The sequence below is a fragment of the Lygodium microphyllum genome, chromosome 15, assembly GCF_053477565.2.
Source record: "Lygodium microphyllum isolate KBCC chromosome 15, Lygodium_microphyllum_v1.1.10, whole genome shotgun sequence".
Lineage (NCBI taxonomy): Eukaryota > Viridiplantae > Streptophyta > Polypodiopsida > Schizaeales > Lygodiaceae > Lygodium > Lygodium microphyllum.
In genome coordinates, this window is record NC_141149.1 from 69,602,785 (window position 1) to 69,622,393 (window position 19,609).

The window sequence follows — 19,609 nt, forward strand, 5'->3', positions numbered from 1 at the left end:
TTCGTAAAAGGTAATTGTATTAATTACGAAAAAGTTTACATGATTACAAGATACACGATGGCTCTACCCCATCGTGTGTACACATTGACTCTTTACAAGAACCGGGCGGCCAAAGAGTTACAAAATCATGGCAAAGGCGCGGAGGAAATTGCCATATGCCAGGGACGTAAGTCCTCCCGAGAGAGTATATCAGAGTGCTGAAGAAGATCTATCTGCCAAAACAAGAGACCTTTAAGCCTAGCAATATGCCGCTGAACATTATAGGCGGAATCAAAAAGGAAAGCATTCCGAATCGTCCAGTTGAGCCAACAACCCCAATATCGAAGAAAGTGAAACAAGATCTTCATATGTGGCTGTGTCGGTGTGGGATATTTGGGCTGCGCAAAAACACAATCAAACGGGCGTAGCGAGAAACCAACCACCGCTCGCCAGACGGCTAACAAGAATGACAAGATTTTCTGAGCAAGGGGGCAAGAAATAAAACGATGACGAGCGGATTCCACAGTGGTGGTGCAAAAGAAACAGTCGCCATTGGAGATTCGGCGCTTGGAAAGAGCTAAAGCAAGCGGAAGACCACCAATCATCATCCTCCAAAGAAAGACCTTATATTTGAAGGGTGTCTTATTTAACCAGCCCTCCATCACAGTTACCCTCCACCATGACCGGGATTTAAGCAATCCCCATAGAGTATTAGCTTTAGTAACCAGCCATTGATGATCTTTAATCAGAAGATGATACACCTGGTTAGCTCAAGCCTTTTTTAAATTCAGCCTGCCTGCAAAGTCCCAATCCTGCCAGGGACGATCCGTAGCAAGGGCAGGAAAGGGTTGTCTGTTCTGGAGCACCATCAAAAGCTGTTCTCATAAATACCTGTATTCGCGAGGGATCCTGAAAAGCCTCCTGGCTGTACAAAACGATATCAACACATTGCAACTGGCAAGGGTGGCATCCACGACCCAAGTTAAGCCCAAACGTGCCATGCGGTTGAATTTTGGTCAAAGCTCATGTTTACCTTCCCACGAAATTAACCGCGAAACTGCCAACAGTTCCAATTGAAAAGAATTAGTAGCTAAGCGATCCTCCGCTGGATGCCACTAAGACTTCCGGAGGACCAGTCTCCAAGAACACACCAAATGGGCAAGCAGAGATGAGAAAGAACTGGAGAACCGAGAATCAGCATTAAGAACATGGCACCAAGAACTGCGGATTTAGGTATTACCATGCAGAAGCCTATGATCCTCAAGAAAATAACGGGCTATGATGACCCAAGGATGATAATCCGAGCACATGGCGCAAAAAAGAGACCAAACGGAGTGCCACCATATGAGTTTGGGCATCTAAAATAGCCCCTCCACCCATGCGTTTTGGGGTGCACGCATGCGACCAAGAAATCCAGGAAATGCCTGCATGCAAGGAATCCTTCTTCCATAACATGAAACTAATAGACTTAGTAAGAGCATTCAGTGTAGTAGTAGTCCAGGGCAGCAATGGCAAGAAATATGTAAGCATTGGCAACATAATTGTCTGGGCTACTTTCAGGCGAACATGGAAGGGCCAGGCCTGAGACTTCCAATACAGAAACTTAGCCGCCAGTTTCTGTGAAATCCACTGTAACAGCTGCTTTGGGGGAACATTAACACCCAAAGGGTACCCAAGATGCCTGACAATGGAGCAACAGGGGACAACCATTCCCGGCCAGTCCAATGACTGCAAATCTAACTCCGTGCAGCTGAGAATGGCTGATTTCAAAGCATTGAGGCGAAAACCAGAAGCGTGACCAAAGAGAGCCCAAACATCTAGTGCTTTGCGAAGGTTATCTTTGTCCACACGCAGAATCATAAAACTGTCATCAGCCAAGGATTGACTAATGAAGTGCTGTCCAGAGGGAAGCGACAATCCAACCAACTAAGTAGAAGCTGCCATATGACATAACATCGAAAGAACCGGATGAGTCGCAAGGGCAAAGAAGAGAGGACTCAAAGGGCACCCCTGTCTGACAGAGCGGGCAAGGACAATTGGCTTGGTAACACCTCCATTCAACATGACTCGCGAAGACGCTACAACACTAATAGTGTAGATCAGACGAGACATCCAAGCACCAAAGCCCATAGCAAACATAAGTTCTACAATGAAAGACCGGTCCAGATAATCAAAAGCCTTTTCCAGGTCCAATTGAACCAGTATAACCTCCTGATTTGAATGCCTTGCATAATCAATCGCCAGTTGCGCATTTAATGCATTGTGCAAAATGTTTCTGCCCTTAATGAAACCATATTGGAGAGTATGCACAATGGCAGGAAGATGCTTATGGAGGCGATTCGCCATTACTTTGGAAAAGATTTTATACATAGAACCCATCAAAGAAATTGGGCGCCACTGTTTCAACATGGAAGCCGAAGGAACTTTTGGAAGCAGTTTAATAAGACCTTCTTTCCAAGAGGAAGGCATGATCCCCGTTTCCCATACCCGCTAAAACAAAGCCGTCAATGGTTTCGTGAGCTGGGTGGCAAAAAACTCAAAGAACTCATTGGTGAGACCATCCCAGCCAGGACTTTTATCCTTGGGCAAGTGTAACAGAACATCCATAACCTCCTACTCACAAATATCTGCCGCCAGAGTAGATTGCATGTCCTAGGGAACTTGATTACGGACCAGATCATAAAAAACTGAACGAGCATGAGCAATTTGGCCTGAAGGAGGAGAAGTAGAACCAAGAAGGTCGAGGAAATAATTCCTACACATATTCACAATAGTCTGCAGATCAAGAACCATTTGACCTTTTGCATCCGAGAGTCTAGTCATATTCTCTCGAGCAGGAGAGGCATCGAGAGCTCAAAAGAACTTATGGGTCTGATAAGCACTATCTTGCAAAGTCTCCGTCAGATGTTGCAATTTGACCTGCTGATAAGATTTCAACTAAAACTCTTTAATAAGATCAGCTAGACGCATTGCCAGTGACAGCAGAAATACATCATTTGGAGTGTCCACCAGCAAAGAACGAACCAAAGCCAATAGGTCCTCCGCTGCCTGTCGACGCCGCCGACAAAGAGAGGCATGATGGATCCCATACTGCCGAGCAACCTGCTGCACATTAGAGAGCAATCGTTCAAACGAAGCAGTGCCCTGAGATGAGAAATCCAATAAGAATCGATCAATCAATTGCTGCATATAGCCCTGAAAGATTGCATGCTTCAAATAAGAGGAGTTGAAACACAAAGGGAGTATCCAGAAATTGCTTGAAAGTGCAATGGGTTGTGCAAGGAGCTCAAGCTGCAGAGGGAAATGATCCGACAAGGCACATTGTTGCAACACTTTCATTTCGAGCATCTCAGGAAGGAAATCATCATCCTGCATAATGTATATGCGGTCTAACTGCGACCATGTTGTTACATACTGGGCAGAATGGAAGGTAAACCCTGTAGAAGAAGGATGCAACCAAGACCAGGGATCTTGCTTAAGAACGGCAAGAGCCAACACCTGCCCAAAAACCCTGTCTGCCAAGGGACAAGGAAGTCTGCAAGGTATGCCAAAGCTCCCAGCGAGATAAAGGATCATTCGGAGCATAGAGGCCAAGTAACCATAAGATCTCTCCTTCAAATAAAATTTCAATCACCACAAAGCGGCCATGTACATCATTCTTGATAAGAACCAGCTAATATTTTTCATGTACAATCATAAGCACACCAGAATAATGCCAGGCATGTGTCCCTGCATAGAACAAACGAAAGCCATGGCAATCCACAACTTTACCTGCTTCACCGTGACTCTTGTGCTCAACAACACACAAGACATCCCACTGATTCTCATGCAATATTGTCCACATGGCATGTTGCTTGTGGCAAGAACAAATTCCTCGCACATTCCACGTGGCTATCTTCATGTGGATTCAAAAGAAAATCAGGTACGAGGCACAACTTGCCTCAATGTGACCTTTTCTGCGAGAATGTCTAGGACTCCCTCATCCAAGAAATCAGCTAACATGGCAAAAGAGTTCTAACGACCAGATTTGGAAGTAGATGGCATATCCACTGTCTTGGGGACGGAACGGGGATAACGACGATCCCATGGGGTAATGACGTTACCTCGAGTATCAAAAGCCAGCTTAGCAGGTGGACCCTTTGGACCATCCGAATACACTCTTCTAGCTGGCTGTTGACGGGGAGCAGAGGAAACCATAGCAGGAGCAAAGTGCTCTGAAGACATCATTTCTTTCCTGCGCATATACGTACGCATGGAATCTAGTGAGGCAGTAGCCATAGTATCCACCATGCTAGCAACAAGCCTGTTGCCTTTTTTCGCACGTACATCTACCCAGTCGTTGCCACTAGAATCCAAACCCGAGACCTGTTGTTTACCTTTATTCAAAACTTTAGGTGGCTGGGTGGCATCCTGCGACGGCACATCACACACCATATCTTCCATGGGCTGCGCAACATGCTCGGCATCTGAAGTGTGGTGCTTCTCTCGGCATTCAGCCATAAAATGCCCCAATTTTCCACACGAAAAGCAATGTCCTGCAATGTTGCCCCATTTCAAACGAAAATGTAAAGGATGCATGCCAAAGCAGTTAATACGTAACCAAGCAAGCCTTTTCCGAGCAGTGTCCCATAGCATACACAGACGGTTGCGATTCATGGCCCTTAGGCTTGGGGGGACCAAGACAGTGCCCACAGCGGTCATGGCGTCCTCTAACAGTGGCCAATAAACAGCCGGACAGTTTTCCACTTCAACCCACACAGGGCATTCACGTTGCAGCAGATGCTGAAAATCTGCCATTGGGCACCATGGCACCACATCGACCAGACAGCGATCAACGAACAATGGCAGTTTAGACAGGAGAGCAGCACGGTGTGTCTCTGATTTCAACAGCACCTCAAAAAAACCCTGGGGACCAACAAAAATCTCTTCAACAAATTCCCCTTGTAGCAGACTGTGCAGCCACTGGCGAATATGGGAAAGCAGTGGGATCCTACCAGCGAAGAAAAGTATCACAGCACGTTCATAAAACACTGAGAAGGAGCGCAAGACATGTTTCCGATCCACAGTGACTTCCAGAACATCTTCCGTTGCAGAGTCCAAAAAGACCTCCCGATTATGTTGAACATAATCGCCCAACAAAGTGTTGGCAAACTCCAGCAAGTGCTCCCAATCAACATCCTGGGAGTCCACAGAATCAGAAGCAACCTGAGCATAGGAACGATCCTGGTGATCCATTGTCCCTGCCGAAGTATGCTTGGTGCGTTTGCCCGCTGGCTGGAGGTCAGGAGAAGGGGGCATCTCCTTTGTGCACAGAACCATATCCTTTGGTTCCTTGGTGTCAGAATCCGAACCAAGAGCTGCCACCGTTTGGTCTATGAAAGCCAAATCCAGGCCAGCTATATTGTATCAATACGTATGTCGGTCAGAGGCTGAGTAAAGAACTCTTGGGAGGCAGATACACGCAGGCCTCTCTCTCGCTCTCTCCCTCTCTCTCTCTTCCCCTCTTCTCTCTACAGAGGCGCTGTCCAGGAGCATATTCTGCAAGCACAGCCGATGAAATCGGAGCTTTACCTGTCAACCTCAGTCGTGGCCTGTCCCAAGAACCCTTGTGGCAAGGCACAACCATAACAGTGTAGGGGCAGGAGGGCAAAACAAAGGCCTGGCAGCCGACAGCAGAGCGGGACAGTCTAGGGCGCAGGGCAGGGGTCCGACGTCAGCAAAAACCCTAACGGACAGCCGTTCAGGCGAGTGAGGGACGCAGCCGATGGGCCGTCCGACAACAGGGGGAGGGACTCAACGGCCGTCGACGGGGCGTCAGGGGGGGCAGGCGACGGGCCTACGGGCGACGAGCAGAAGGCGGCTATAGGCGATGAGGGTCAAGCGACGACGACGAGACAGCAGGCGACGACGACGAGGGTTAGGCGACGACGACGGAACAGCAGGCGACGACGACGAGGGTCAGGCGATGACGACGACGAGACCTCTCTCTCTCTCTCTCTCTCTCTTTTTTTTCGTAAAAGGTAATTGTATTAATTACGAAAAAAGTACAAGATTACATTGTTACATGAGTACAAGAGACACGAGGGCCCGAGGCCAACGTGTGGGAAATCCCCAGACTAGTATACTAAAAAGGTTACACCAATCATGGCAAGGACCCAGAGGCAATTGCCAAATGCCAGGAATGCAAATCCTCCCGAGGGAGCAAGTCAAAGTGCCTGATGAGATCTAGTTGCCAATGCAAGAGCCCTTTAAGCCTTGCAATATGTCGTGGTACATTAGAGGCCGAATCAAAGAGAAAAGCATTTCGGGTGGTCCAGATGTGCCAGCATCCCCAGTATCTGAAAAAGTGAAATAAGATCTGTATATGTAACGGTGGTGGTGTGGGATAGTTTGGGCGCACAAAAACCCAATCGAAAGGAGTCCGTGAGGACCCCACCACTGCGCGCCAGATTTGCGACAAGAGTGTCCAGATATTCTTGGCGAGCGGGCAAGAAAGAAAACGATGTCGGGCCGATTCCGCCGTAGTGGTACAGAAGAAACAATTACCATTCGAGATTCGACGCTTGGAAAGGGCCGAGGCAAGAGGAAAACCACCAATCATCACCCACCACAGAAAGACCTTGCATTTGAAAGGTGCCTTATTCTGCCATCCCGCCATCAGCGTTGCCTGCCACCATGACAGTGATTTCCGCAGGCCCCAAACAGTATTAGCTTTCACACCCAGCCATTGGTGATCTTTAATGAGAAGATGATACACCTGATTAGTAGAGGCCTTTTCCAGACTCAACCGGCCTGCAAGGTCCCAGTCCTGCCAAGGGCGATCCATAGCCAGGGCAAGAAAGGGTTGCCTACCCTGAAGTTCCGACGAAAGCTTCCCCCATAAATCACGGTATCCGCGCGGGATCCTGAAAAGTCTCCTCGCAGTCCGAAACGATGCGAGGACATTGCGAGTAGCAAGGGTAGCATCCGCAATCGAAGTCACACCCAAACGGGCCATGCGGTTAAATCTTGGTCTGAGCTGATGTTTATCCTCCCATGAGAGTAATCTGGATACTGCCAACAATTCCACTTGAAAAGAATTAGTCTGCAAGCGGTCCCCTACAGGATGCCAACGGGCCTTTTGGAGCACCACTTTCCAAGAGCCAACCAAGTGCAGTAACAAAGAGGACGAGGGACTGGAAAATCGAGAGTCAGCATTAAGGACATGCCACCATGAGGCCCGAAGCCGTGTGTTACCCTGGCGGAGGCCGTTGTCCTCAAGAAAATAACGGGCTATGATGTCCACGGGTGATGATCCACACACATGGCACGAAAAAGAGACCAACGAAGAGCCAGCATATGAGTTTCTACATCCAAAATAGCTCCACCACCCATGCGCTTAGGGGTACATGCATGTGACCATGAAATCCAGGAAATGCCTGCCTGCAGTGAATCTTTCTTCCATAGCATGAAACGAATGGGATGAGTAAGAGCCTTTAAAGTAGTAGGCGTCCATGGCAATAATGGCAAGAAATACGTCAGCATTGGTAGCATAATTGTCTGAGCCACTTTGAGGCGGACATGGAACGGCCAGGCTTGCGACTTCCAATACATAAACTTAGCGGCCAGTTTTTGCGAAATCCACTCCAGCAGGACCTTTGGCCGTACATCCACCCCCAATGGGTATCCAAGATGCCCGGCAATGGAGCCACGGGAAACCACCTGGCCCTGCCAGCCTAATGACTGTAAATCAGGCTCCGTGCAACTGAGAATGGCTGACTTAAAGGCATTGATGTGAAGACCAGAGGCTTGACCAAAGAGCGTCCAAACATCTAATGCCTTGCGAATGTTATCCCTGTCCGCCTGCAAAATCATAAAGGAGTCATCAGCCAAAGATTGGCTAATGAAGTGCTGCCCCAAAGGAAGAGATAACCCTGCCAGCTGGGCAGAAGCCGCCATGGAGGATAACACTGAAAGGACCGGGTGAGTCGCCAAGGCAAAGAAGAGAGGACTCAAAGGGCAACCCTGTCGGACCGAGCGTGCAAGGACAAATGGCTCTGTAACCCCACCATTAAGCATAACTCTTGAAGAAGCCTCAGTACTAATGGTGTAGATCAATCGGGACATCCGGGTACCAAAGCCCATAGCAGACATAAGATCTGCAAGGAAAGACCAGTCCACACAGTCAAACGCCTTTTCCAGGTCCAATTGAATCAAGACCACTTGCTGATTGGAGTGCCTCGCATAATCAATAGCCATTTGCACATTCAAGATATTGTGCAAAATGTTGCGTCCCTTAATGAAACCATATTGGAGGGGGTGCACAAGAGCTGGAAGGTGCTTGTGAAGCCGATTTGCCAGCACTTTGGAAAAGATTTTATACATCACGCCCATCAACGAAATTGGTCTCCAGTGTTGCAGCTTTGACGGCGAAGGGACCTTGGGGATCAGTTTGATGAGGCCTTCTTTCCATGAAGAAGACATGACCCCTGTTTCCCAAACCTGCTGGAACATGACCACCAAAGGCTTTACCAACTGCGTGGCTGAGTGCTCAAAAAATTCATTAGTGAGACCATCCCAACCAGGACTTTTATCCTTAGGCAGGTGCAACAACACATCCATAACCTCCTCTTCGCAAATATCCGCCTCCAAAGAGGCTTGCATATCAAGCGGAACCTGCTGGTGGACCAGCTGATAGAAGACCGAGCGGGCATGCGTAACCTGGCTAGACGGCAAGGATGAAGAACCAAAAAGATCCATAAAATAATTTCTGCACATATTGATAATGGTCTGCGGATCAGTGACCATGCGACCTTCCGAGTCCTGAAGTCGAGTCATATTTTCGCGAGCCGGAGAAGCATGCAAGGCGCGAAAGAACTTGTGAGACTGGCAGGCGTTATCTTGCAAGGTGTCAGTCAAGGTATGCAGCTTGGCCTGCTGGTAAGATTTCAAGCTAAATACTTCAATGAGATGGGCCAAACGCCGCTCCAATGACAGCAGAAAATCATCGTCTGGGGAGTCCAGGAGCAAGGAACGGACCAAGGCCAATAAGTCCTCTGCTGCATGTCGACGTCGGCGACAAAGGGAGGCATTATGAATCCCATACTGCCGAGCAACCCGCTGCACATTAGAGAGCAGGCGTGCAAATGAAGGCAAGCCCTCAGAGGCGAAGTCCAACAGGAACCTCTCAAGCAATTGCTGCATATAACCCTGAAAAATTGGATGCTTCAAATAAGAGGAGTTGAAGCGTAAAGGGAGCTTATCCAGGAACTGCATAAAAGGTGCAACAGATTGTGCCCGCATCTCAAGCTGGAGGGGGAAATGATCCGACAACGCATATTGCTGCAAGACCTTCATTTCCAGCATCTCGGGAAGAAAATCATCCCCCTGCATGATATACATTCTGTCCAACCGCGACCAAGTAGTGGCATATTGTGCTGAATGAAAAGTAAAACCAGAAACAGAAGGGTGAAGCCACGACCAAAGATCTTGCTTAAGTACGTGCAAAGCAAAGGAGTTCCACACCCGGCTTTCCGGCATATCCATAACCGAATGCTCTGAGGTGGACTGCGAAGAGTCAACACACATATTGAAATCTCCCATCAAGAACCCCCTACGGCCAAGTGACATGGAGCCCTGCAAAGTCGACCATAGATCCCGTCGGGATGCGGGATCATTTGGAGCATAGAGTCCCAGCAACCATAAAATCTCTCCTTCAAATAAGACTTCGATTACCAAAAAGCGGCCCTGCACATCGTTTTTAACAAGAACAGGCTGGTATTTCTCATGGACAATCATCAGCACGTCCGAATAGTGCTTAGCATGTGTCCCTGCATAAAACAGACGGAATCCATGACAATCCACAACTTTTCCTGCCTCACCGTGACTTTTATGCTCCACTGCACACAATACATCCCACTGGTTCTCATGCAAGACAGTCCACATGGTATGTTGTTTATGGCGAGAGCAAATGCCTCGCACATTCCACGTGGCAATCTTCATATATTTTCAAAAAAGGAAGTCAGGAACGAGGTGGCTGTTGCCTCGATTGCACCTTTTCCGCGAGAGCATCCAGGACACCCTCATCCAGAAAGTCAGCCAATACTGCAAACGAATTCGGGCGACCTGCTTTGGAGGTAGAAGGGAAATCCACTGCCTTGGGAGTAGGGCGGGGATAACGCCTATCCCAAGGCGTAATCACATTGCCTTTGGCATCAAACGCCAGCTTAGCAGGTGGGCCCTTGGGGCCCTCCGAATAAACTTTCCTTGAAGCCGGATTACGGGGGGCAGACGGGGCCATAGTACGCGCAGCCTGCTGTGGGGTGACCATGTATTTCCTGCGCGTGTACGTGCGCACGGAATCCGGGGAAGCATTAGGCCCAGGATCGGCCAGGCCTGCATCCAGCTTTTTACCTTTTTTTTGTCGTGCCTCAATCCAGTCAGTGCTAGGGAGATCCAAACCCCGGACCTGTTGTTTGCCTTTATCCATGACAGTAGGTGGCTGCAGGGTCGCCTGTGTCGGAGCATCAAGCACCATGTCATCCTTGGGCTGCACAACCTGGGCCTCCTCCGAAGACGGTTGCCGTTCCGGGCATTCGGCCATAAAATGCCCTAACTTACCACATGAAAAGCAGTGTCCGGCAAAATTGCCCCATTTCAGGCGGAAATACAAAGGATGCATGCCAGAACAATTCAGGCGAAGCCACGCAGGCCTTTTCCTCGCCGTATCCCATAACATGCATAAACGGTTTCAGTTCATAGCCCTGAGGCTGGGGGGAACCAGCACTGTGCCCACAACCGCCATCGCGTCCTTCAACAATGGCCAATATACCGCTGGACAATTTTCCACTTCCACCCACACCGGGCATTCGCGTTGAAGCAGACGCTGGAAGTCAGCCATAGGGCGCCATGGTACCACATGGACCAAGCGGCGATCAAAGAATAGCGGCAACCTGGATAGGAGCTCAGCGCGATGCAATTCCGATTTCAACAGCACCTCATAAAAGCCGCGAGGTCCAAGGAAGATCTCCTCAACACACTCCCCTTGCAATAAATGGTGCATCCACTGGCGAATATGTGAGAGCACTGGGATCCTGCCAGTGAAAAAAAGTATAACTGCACGGTCATAAAACACCGAGAAGGACCGCAAGACTGATTTTGGGTCCACCGTGGCTTCCAGCACATCATCCGCAGCCGCAGCAGAGAAAGTTTCATTGTTATGCTGGACATAATCGCCAAGCACTGTATTGGCAAAGTCCAGCAAATGCTCCCAGTCAATTTCCTGCGAATCCACAGGTTCAGAGGCAACCTGTGCATAGAAACGTTCCTGAGGACCCATTGGCTCGTCTGAAGTATGCTTGGAGCGTTTGCCTGCAGGCGGCAGTTCAGAACCCGGAGGCGGCTCCTCCGTGCATGGCACCATATCCTCCGGCTCCTCTGTATCGGAGTCAGGGCCAAGGGCGGCCACCGTCCGGTCAAGAAAATCCATATCCAGGCCAGCCATACTGCTATCTTCTTGCTTTCGCTCGCTCCCGCACTCTCTCTCTTTCTCTCTCTGTGCAAGTCCCGCAGTCCTGCAAAATCAGGGAACCACCCGGCTGCAGCAACAGGACTGCAATGGGGCTCCTGTGGAGAGCAGGACAGATACACGCAGATGAACCGCGGCGCACGGGAACAGGGTAGACACCAGTGAGGCTTCAAGGCGGTTGCAACCGGCTGCCACGCTGACGCAGAGCAGCCGACCCGCGGCGGATCTGACACAGATCCGGGCGACGGCAGGGGGCACGATACACAAGCTGGCGCTGATCAGGACAGCGGCAGAGGGCGCGAGACACAGGCTGTTGCTGCAAACGCCGAGGCCTGTCAGACTGTTGTGGGAACCCCGTCCGCTCTGTCAACGGGACAGTTCGTCGCTCCCTGCGCTGTGCCCCACTGCTCGTGAAGGACAGGCGGAAAGGTACGGGACAACAGGTGGCGCCTGCAGACGGGGCAGCAGGTCAAAAGATGACGGGGACAATGTAGACGACGAAGCAGACTGGATCGCGCGCAGGTCAGAAGGCTCCCACAACACCAGAAACGCGTCGCGAGATCCACAACACCACAAACGCGTCGCGAGATCAAGGGGACACCAGATCCGCCATCGCCCGCTCTCGCCTCTCTCGCTCCGCGACCATCTCTTCTCTCTCTCTCTCTCTCTCTCTCTCTCTCTCTCTCTCTCTCCACGTATGGTGGAAGGCATGCATACCTATGCAAGTGTGGTGGAAGGCACCCAAAAGAAAATGGAGAATGTTGAGAATACCGTCAAAGAAAATGCAGAATGGATAGATGTGGCAAAAAAGAACAAAGGAATGCATGGCAACAAAGTGGAAGTCATGAATGCCACCTTGGAAGATGCTACAGCTCTTGCCACCAAAATTGGAGCTACAAATGTACCCATCGTTGGGGCTTGGCGAGTCGGGAAGGCTGACACAAAAACAAAAGTCCTCATCTTGAAGTTTGGAGACCTGGAAAAGAAGAGAGCCTTCCTCTCTAAGAGGATCGCTCTCAAAGGAGAAAAGATCTACCTAGATGAAGACGTCACCCCAGCCCAGTTAGCCCACAGGAGGGAAAATATGCCACGTGTTCTAGAGGCACGGAAAGCAGGTAAATGGGCTGTATACAGAGATGGAAGAGTCATCATCACAGAGAAAAGGACGGCATGACGGTGCGCGGCCTATGAGACCCTGAAGTTCACACTGTGGAATTGCAATGGCTCCCTTAAGACAGATGTAGGTTATTTTGAGGATACTTTCAAAGGTATAGACATTGCTATGTATACTGAGACACATCAATGTAAAGACAGCCGTTTACCTGATGTATATGGATACAGATGGGAAAGTGTATATCGCCCTCAGCCTAGACGGCCTGGAGGGACGAGGGGATCAGGAGGTGTGGCAATTCTATTTAGAGAAGAGCTCCGAGATACAGTCCAAGTGGTACATAGAGATGTAGAGGCAAGATACATGTGGATCAGGTTACGTACAAGCAGAACTCGCGACATGTATATTGCCATATGCTATTTTCCCCCTGCATACTCTAAGTTTGCCCCTAAAGAGGCATCCCCGTATACACCACTATATGAGGACATAATGGGATACATGAGAATTGGGGATGTTCTACTAGCAGGAGACTTTAATGCACGCACAGGAAACAACCAATCTGCTTTCTTTGACACTAGTGATGAGATGTTCAGAGATATTGCATTAGATGAAGTGGGATTAGTTAGATCAGCCCAAGATAGAGAGATAACAGAATATGGAACACACCTACTGGCACTAGGAAGTGCACATGGTTTGGCCATCCTTAATGGGCTACCACAGTGGCCAAGATCTAATGGCGTCACATGTTGGAATAACAAGAAGGGGTCAAGCACAGTGGACTATTTGATTGGATCACCCAACTTGCTACCTGACATAAAAAGTTTTGAAATCTCGGACAGACCAATTGGACATATACCAAAATTACCACGCTATGATTTTGTGGAAGCGACCTCACACATATACAGCATTACTGTGCGAGATGCATTGAGGGAGCTAGACACACAGGCCTCTCTGGATGAGTTTACAGGACAGTTGGCCGAGATAATACACACTTCAGCAGCATACGCTTTCCCACACACTACACCGTCAGATAAACCTCCACGAGGTAATGCTCCACAGAATGGCTGGTATGATGATGAGTGCAGAGAGACACGAGCACGTTTTCAGCGAGAGCTGGCACTTGGTATATGCACCCATAAGCATGCTCGAACACTCTTCAGACGGTTGGTACGCAAAAAGAAGCAGGAATACCTAAGCAGACTAGAAACAGAAATGTATTCCATGTTCTTGGGGCAGGACAGCAAGAGAGCGTGGAAAAAGATGCATGAGAGCCAGCCACCCCTACAAATTACTAGACCGGATGATTGGCATGGATATGCTTGCACACTCTATGATATCCCTGGCCAAGAGCCTATGCCACTCCCCTCAACCTCAAGACCAGCAAATTGCAGATTTTTCACAGAAAAAAAAGTGAGGAATGCCATATGGAAGCTGAAAAATGGAAGAGCCCAAGACCATGAGGGTTTAGTGGCTGAACACTTCACGCATGCCTGTGATATTCTGGCACCAACGCTGGCTCACATCTTTAATAGGGCAGTTTGTGAGGGATTTCCAACCTGTTGGTCAGACCATATTATTGTGCCGCTCTTTAAGAGTGGAGACCCCGCGCTACCTAGTAACTACCGAACTATCATGATTGGACACATGCTGGCCAAGATATATGGCTCTATCGTGGAACAAGCGTTGAGTGAATGGGCCGAGATGCATGGCCTGAGGTCAAAAGGCCAGGCTGGCTTCAGGAGGGGACATACAACTCTAGACCATATCTTTACGTTGAGGGCAATCATTGAAGAAGGCAAGGCATTCAAGAAAAAGATCTATTGCTGTTTTGTGGACTTTCGCAAGGCCTTTGACACAGTGCCACGTGCTAGACTCATGAAAAGAATGCAAAACATTGATGTGCCCGTAGAGATACAGTGGAGTATCTATGCCCTATATGAGACAGTGACAGGCAGAGTACGAACACCTCAGGGCATCTCAGATACAGTCAATAGCACCATTGGGGTGAAACAAGGCTGTCCACTTTCACCGACACTTTTTGGGCTGTATATAGATGAAATTTCAGAATATGTGGATAGGACAGGTGGGGCCGGAGCCAGCCTAGCTGGAGTGCTGATACCATTACTGCTTTATGCCGATGATATTGTACTTATATCTGACTCACCTGAGGGACTAAATAGACACTTGGATGCATTATCAGCTTTTTGCAGAGATAGAGATCTTAAGGTGAACCTTGGGAAAACTAAAGTTATGGTATTTAACACTTCAGCTGCTTGGGTGACAAGAGCTGAGCACCAGTTTACTTTTGACGGAGAGCCAGTGGAGATGGTTAGGCAGTATGTTTATTTGGGGGTCACATTGAAGGGACCACAGTTCTCTTGGAGAGAGACATCAGAGGCTCGTTTGGCAAAAGCATATGCAGCCTTAGGGGCATTGGAGAGGCAATGTGCTCACATACAATTCCATGAGCCGCGCACCAAACTGTGGCTTTTTGACACCTTGGTTACACCCACACTCCTATATGGGGCAGCTATTTGGGGTCCGAGTCTGTTTCACACGAGGAGACAGCCTTTGGGAGACCAGGATGGACCAGAGAAGGAATACTATGATGGATGGGAGCATATGGAAAGACCACTGGTCATGATGATCTCACGCATGATACGAGCGAAGAGCTCGACCCCACATGAGATTATCAGAGCTGAGTTGGGGGCATCACCCATGGTGGCTGAGGCCTTGGTTCAGGCAGTGACTTTCATACATAGACTATGGGAGCTCCCCCAAGATAGATACCCACGGCTAGCCCTGGCCTCTTCTAGACAACTAGCAGCAGACGGTGAAAGACACTGTTGGTATGCTCAGATGAGCACATGGATGCGTCTACATGGTCTGCAGATTGACAGACTACCCCCCTTTGACTATAGCCTGGATTGCCCTACACTTGACCTAAGCCGATCAGAGCTAAACCATGTGATCAGAGCAGACATACTGAAGTTAGATACGGAGAAGACCTGGATCCGACCCCCCTCACCCCATGGCACGAGGATGGCACACTACCAGACCCACTTCCTCCAAGTATCTGAGGATGGTTTCATCACCCGACCCAATTACATGGACACACAGCTGCCTCATGGACTACGCACAGTTATTGGTCAGATCCGCACCTCATCCCACCACCTAAGGATTGAGACAGGCAGATGGGAGGGTATACAGACAGAAAAACGCATATGCCCACTATGCAACAGAGAGCCAGAGACAGAGGAACACTACATCTGCCGATGCACTGTATATTACGACATACGAGGTAGATACCACTGTCTGTTTCGAGAGGGTTTTGGACCCCTGAGACGGATCATGCAGTATGAGGATCACAGATGCTTGGGATTTTTCCTCTTGGAGCTCCAGAGGCGCAGAGCAACAATCCTACGGAGTAGGAGGCCCCCACAGCTCGGCTCACATAGACAGAGAGCAATCACTGACTTTTTCATTCATACACGACAGAGTATGGCAGATACCACTACTACTGCCACACAGCCTACAGGAGTACATCATCATTGGACCTCATCTTCTGTAGGTGTCCCTTTGGATAGAGCAGTGGCACTTAGCCGGTCTAGGCGCCCACGTCCACCCGGACGAAGGCCTAGACATCCACACCACAGACAAATTAAAGCCATCATTGAGCACCACAGGAGACAGATGCCAAGACGCCTTAGCTATGCAGAGATACACTTCCCTAGAGAACAGACATATCATTGATGGAGGGTTTTCCTTTCTCTACTCTCACTTTCAGATCACTGACATGTTTCCCTTTATGGGACACTATTTCATTTCATTTCATTTCCTTTTCAGTCTTATAGGCATGTTCTTCATCTTTCTTCTCGTTCTAGATGAGAAACACACCATCATCATTGTATGTACTGTTTTGGTCTCATAGGCCACATTGGCCTTTTAGAGACGTTAATATACTCTCTCTCTCTCTCTCTCTCTCTCTCTCTCTCCAATACTCTCTCTCTCTCTCTCTCTCTCTCTGCCAATCTCTCTCTCTCTCTCTCTCTCTCTCTCTCTCTCTCTCTCTCTCTCTCTCTCTCTCTCTCTCTCTCTCTCTCTCTCTCTCTCTCTCTCTCTCTCTCTCTCTCTCTCTCTCATGAAGATAACTGAATTAAGTAGCAATATTTACATCAGACCATTAGGTCGGCTAAGAAAAAAGAGCAGACACAAACCACCAAGACTCTAACACACAAATATCACACAGAAAGGACAGCTGGTGTGGAGCGAACAATATCTAGCTAGGAAGCAGCAATGTCTGAAAGAACTAGATCAGCTGAAACCATAGAGGAGATCTGCCATAACACCAAACCACGCACATGGGCCACATGACCATGGATGCGTGAGGCCGAATCAAAAATAAAGGCATTCCGAGTACGCCAAATATGCCACAGAGTTGTCCATCTAAGGAATTGGAAGAGATGGAAATAATTTGATTGCAAAGCAAACATTATAAGTCATTCTTACCATAATCCACGGATAGGCTGAGATCCGCTGCTAAGTCCCCGAGAGCCACACATGGGAAACAAAGCTCCAAATCTGTTGAGCAACAGGGCAAGAGACAAAGGGATGAAGCAATGTCTCATCACATGTAGTGCAAAATATACAGCAACCACGGGAGATCTTACGAACACGCAACACATCCCCAATTAGAAGACCCCCAATAAGCAACCTCCACATGAACACTATCCCTTGATAAGGAACCTTAGACTTCCAAAGTTGGAGGAATCTTTCTTGCCACTTCTTTTTGCTATCCCGAATATGCCATAATTTGTTAGCCTTTGAGTGATCCATCTCTTGATCTCGACCATCTAATGATAGATTTGATTAGCTGACCTTTTCTCAAAATCATCAAGAAGCACAAACATCCAAACTTGCCAGGGAGACAATGGCTGAAAAGCAAGCAAAGGAGAGAAGCTCTGAAGCTTGTCCTATATGGACGACCAAATGTCATGATAGCCACGAGGCACTCGAAAGTGCTGACGAATACTCTAGAAAGAATAAAGATGGGGCTGCCCAAGAATGACACTATCATGGACTATTTGCAACCCCAGATGAGCCATGCGATTAAACTTATCTCGCAGCAAATCTTTATCAGGCCAATCCAACAGCCTGGAGGTAGCCAGCACCTCTCCTTGCAACGAATTCTCCTCCTAACGAAGATCAGGAGGGTGCCAAGCTGCAAAACGTAACATCTCCTACTAGGATGCAATCAAATGAGAAAGGAGAACAAACTTGGAGACCTTTATAGGCCTTGTAGAGTTGAGCACATGCCACCAAGAAACCTGAATAACTGTGCTACCATGAGAAATGCCAGTCTTTTCTATGAAAGATTTTGCAATATCTGACCAGCGATGACTCTGAAACACACTGTGCCTGCAAAAGTGTGAATCTCTTAGTAATCATATGCAAATTAACATCCAATAAAGCTGCTCCCCCCATCCTTGTAGGAGTAGTCACATGCTGCCACGAGATCCACACCTGGCCCAAACAATTCCCTTTCTTTTTCCGCAACATAAAGTGAACAGGCTGAATCAATTCCAAAGGATACTTTTCTTAGTCCAAGGAAGTAGCCGCAAAAAAAATGAGACCATACTGATCATGATGCATTGAGCAACTTAAAGTCTCACATGAAGAGGCCAGCCTTGCGATTTTATGTACATGAACCTATCATGTATGCAAGATGACATCCAATCAAGCAAGGCACAAGGGGGTACATCGACACCACAAGGATAACCCAAGTGTCAAATAATATCTCCTTCAGAAATCACAAATCCTTGCCAACCCAAAACTTGCAAATCACTCTCCGTAGAAGAAAGTAGTGTAGACTTTTGAGTATTAATATGGAGTCACGACACTAAAGCAAAGAGATTCCACGAAGCTATTGCCCGATTAACATTAGCACGATCAACCTTTAGAAACATAAAGGAATCATCTGCCAAAGGTTGACCCAAGAGTTGGGCACCACTGGAAAGAGACAAACCAACAATCTAGCATTGATCAGTCAACTTATCCAACAATGAAAGCATTGGGTGAGTGACCAAAGCAAATAGCAAAGGACTGAGAGGAGAACCTTGCCGAAGAGACCGAGACAAAGCAATTTCATCTCTGATCCCTCCATAAAGTGCTACATAAGCGAGTACACTCTGACTAATCGTATCAACAAGAGAAGTCATGCAAGGGCCAAATCCCATGGTGGACATCAGCTACCCCAAGAAGGATCAGCTGACATGATCGAATGCCTTTTCAAGTTCAAGCTGAAGCATAACAACCTGCTGGCCTAAGGCTTTGGCATAATCAATCCCCAGTTGAGCATTCAAAATGTTATGCAATATATTCCATCCCTTAATGAAACCATATAACCGTGGATGAACCAAGTGCGTGTGAGAGTGGAGGTCACGATCGAAGCTCAGCACAGAAAACAGTAGACATTAGAGAGTGAAGCACGACACCTAATGCAATAAACTGAAAGAGTGTTAACTGAAAGTACAAGGTACAACCCTTAAACCTTAGGGTTGTAGGGGGGTGTTTACACCCGAATACGGTAAGTGCCCGTAAGTGCGTGTCATAAGCACATGCGAAATAATACCATAAGTCTGGGGGAAAAAACCTCTCCTACCGAGAGTAAAAAGTGCCCTAGTGTCCTACTAATCACCGGCACTCCAATGTGAGCGTATGCGAAAGTGAGGCGTGAGTGAAATACCCAACAAACCCCCCTAGAGTGAAGAGTAATCAAGTGTACAAGGATCATCCGCCACCAAAGGAGATCAAATTTAAAGTATGGCGAAGTGCTTCAAATTTCTCACGAGGTAGAGCTTTGGTGAAGATGTCTGCCACATTACTGGTAGTAGGACAATAGACAAGGCTGATATCACCTGCATGTAGCCTCTCTCTGACAAAGTAATAATGTATCTCAATGTGTTTCGTGTGTGCATGAAACACTAGGTTCCATGCCACTGCAATGGCACTCT

The 19,609-nt window shown here is 48.2% G+C and overlaps 1 protein-coding gene across 4 annotated transcripts in view; it reads right to left on the reverse strand.

The window, feature by feature from the left end:
• The window catches only part of LOC148024652 (uncharacterized), a 287,185-nt gene that overhangs the window by 207,117 nt on the left and 60,459 nt on the right, over window positions 1-19,609 (reverse strand). The window lies entirely within an intron of this gene.